Source organism: Nannospalax galili, unplaced genomic scaffold, assembly GCF_000622305.1.
Source record: "Nannospalax galili isolate Female #2095 unplaced genomic scaffold, S.galili_v1.0 scaffold1600, whole genome shotgun sequence".
Classification (NCBI taxonomy): Eukaryota; Metazoa; Chordata; class Mammalia; order Rodentia; family Spalacidae; genus Nannospalax; species Nannospalax galili.
The window spans coordinates 60147-63261 of NW_008346116.1; the positions used below are offsets into that span (position 1 = coordinate 60147).

A 3115-nucleotide genomic window follows, 5' to 3' on the forward strand; every position below is an offset into this window, starting at 1 on the left:
GAAACTTAAAAGGGAATAGGCATTGCTTAGTATCCCCGGGAAAAGAATTCTCACAACAGATGGAAGATTTATTTGTTGTTATTATGTCTCACAGTTATTTTTTTAAAAAAAGAAAAGAAAAGAAAAGAAAATGAACTTTTAATGACGAGGGGGTCGGAAGGTAATGTGCAGGGTTTAAGAGGGCCGAAGGCTAGGCTGTGCGTGGGTGGGTGGCCGGCAGTGATGACATTCCACCATTTGCTCGTGTTAGACTACTGATGTGGGTGATGCGAATCGGAGCCTGAGCAGACTGGGGGAGAACAAAAAATTAAAGATGTTAAAAGGATATGGGAATGGAGATATTTTCCAAAATAGAAAAAATGAGAAAGCCTAAGCAAGTGATGAAGGTCTATGTAGGTTTGTTATGATATATAAAGGATGAGACAAAAATACCAAACACATAATCTTAAAATTTCTTAGATCATAGTTTAGTCAGCTAGTTTAAGGAACAAAATACATGTCTAGTCAAAGTTTATCTGAGAATATTTGGTTTTTTATCCAAGCTTTATCTACATAGCACATGGTAAATGGTAATACCAGACTGGTGAAACTAACCTTATTGGATGTTTAATAGCCATACTTCGAGGCCTATACTAATGTGGTCAGAGGGACATAAAGGACAGTTTTTGCTCTTTGCCCTCCTAGGTTGACTAAGTTCCAGGGGACTATAAGCATCTGTCAAAATGTCCTGTAACTGTGGTGAGTCACCTGTCCTCTTGTTCAGGGAGGACGTGGAGACCCCACCAGATGGACTTGAACCAGTGTCAAGTCTACAAAGAGGAGGGTCAACACAGAGGAAACATCTCATTCATGCTTCCAAGCAAAGCCAGCCATGGTCAAGTAGGACCTTTGACTTATATTCACATGGATGGAACTGGTGAAAGAAAGGAGCCAGGGGCTCCTCCCAAGCCCATGTGACCCCTGAGGAACAGATCCTCAAAGGACCTTAAGTTTAAATATAAATTGATTTATTTGGGCCAACTGTATGGTCTTAAACACCTGAAAGGAAAGTATAACCAAAGATTAAGGTGATCAGTATATTTCTCTAAGAGTTCAGGGGATTACACTTCCCAGACATTACACTTAAGTTCTAATGTTATAAAAACTTATTTAGAGAATTATTTCTCATTGATGATTTTGTTCTGAATCAGAAAGTGCAGCTCAGATGTAAGACCTCAAATCTTGGTCTCCAATACTGTAGTGCCCACCTGTAGCTAAGGGAGACAACCTGCTACTGTTCTAAAAGGATGGCCAAATTTGTTTTCTCCCCCATCTAGAAATCCTTCAGAGGGAACCGACACTGATTCTAACCACTCCAACAGCTACCAAAATACCTGAAAGCAAATCCTGAATCCATCACTCTAGAGTCCAGCCTTGGAAGACAAAAGAAAAATGAGGAGGAACCCAATAGAGGGATGCTTTTGGAAGCCTTTGTCAAGAATTCCAATGGACTCTCATATGAACATTTGAAAATTACCCTGTTCTGACTTTTTTCTAGTTCCCTGTCTAGAACTTGTAATGCTAATTACTCTTGCCTTTACGGCAGAGATGGATCTTTCCACCATGAGGTCCCACGGATAGAACTCAGGTCATCATGCTTAGTGCACATGTCTTTACATGCTGAGTCATCTAAACAGTCTATTGTTATATGACTTAGTACGTTGTTTATACACATACACATAAGCACACACACATAGCAATTAAAGAAGTGGTCAAAAAATTGCCAGGGACTGGGGGATGCAGAAGGATCTGGAGTAGGAACAGAGAGGTTTGGAAATGATGTAAGTTCAGTTCCCATGTATGAAATCCTCATGAAAATACGAAATTTAAAGAAAAATAATAATTATAGGAATCTGTGATTCTGAGTAGTAAGAATATTAATAACCTGATTTAAAGCATGTGAAAGAACATAGCAGATATTTTTTAAGAGAAATGGGGGCTGGAGAGATGCTCAGTGGTAAAGAGCACTGGCTGCTCTCACAGAGGACCTGGGTTCGAGTCCTAGCACCCACATGGTAGCTAACATTCATCCATAATTCTAGTTCCAGAGGAACTGTTGCCCTCTTCTGTCCTCTGCAGGCGTTTCATTACATAGGTGCACTTACATACATACAGCCAATATACTCATATGTGCAAAATTAAAATAATAAATAAAATATTTTAAAGACATACATATGGATCACCAACACCATTCATCAATGTCATAGCACAAAGCCAACACTGTTAATCTTTGGAGAAACTGAAATTAAAGGGAAACAAAGCAGGAAGTTTTGTCTGGTGGATGCCACTGATTTACCAGAAGAAGGGATGGGAACAAGTCTCTGTCAGGATGTGGAGAAAAGGGGCCAATCGCCCCATGTTGATGGGACACAAGTTAGTGCGGCCACAGGGAAATAGACTGCAAGTTCCTCAAAGTTTTCAGAACAAAATAACCATGGGATCCAGCAAGCTCACCTTTGGCACCTATTCAAGCGAAGTGAAAAGTTTCCTTAGAAGTTCAGGATTCTGCACTTCCACGCTCAGGCCAGCCTTAGTCACAGATGCACTGCTAACCTCCTTCATGGATGAATAAATGAAACACTGTACATAAGCAGAGCGAAATATGAAAACTTAAGAAAGAAGTAAAACCTGTCAGTGTTACACAGGGAATTAAAAGACAGTGTCTTGAATGAAACAGCCCAGGAACCCAAACCCACATTCTATAGGATCGCTTATGTGCAGAGTCTCAGGGAGTTCACACTTTAGATGCCAAGCGCCAAGTGGCCACCACAGCGGTGGAGCCTTAGAGGAAACTGGAAAGAAGATGGTGATGGAGTGTGGAGTTCAGTCTACACTAGAGCGACAGCAGTTAGTGACATGGGCATGCACAGTGACCATAGTCAGCAGGAAAATACTCACACTGTGAAGTAAGAAATTTTCAAAATTCTCTCCACAAAAAACAAGCTACTGACAAGATTCGAAGGCTCATTAGTTTGACTAAATGTGTTCTCATGTTCAGAACTGCAATTCATCAGTTTATTGTTCCACTGCATATATATGCCATGGCCACAAATGTATAAACCTATATGAAATATAT

At 40.3% G+C, this 3115-nt stretch overlaps 1 non-coding gene across 1 annotated transcript; it reads left to right on the plus strand.

Annotated features, from left to right (window-relative positions):
- Positions 1–216: 216 nt before the first annotated feature.
- On the plus strand, positions 217–286 carry LOC115071953. The gene has a single exon (XR_003851017.1). It is a non-coding gene; the product is annotated as a small nucleolar RNA SNORD104 (small nucleolar RNA).
- The last annotated feature ends 2829 nt before the right edge of the window (positions 287–3115 follow it).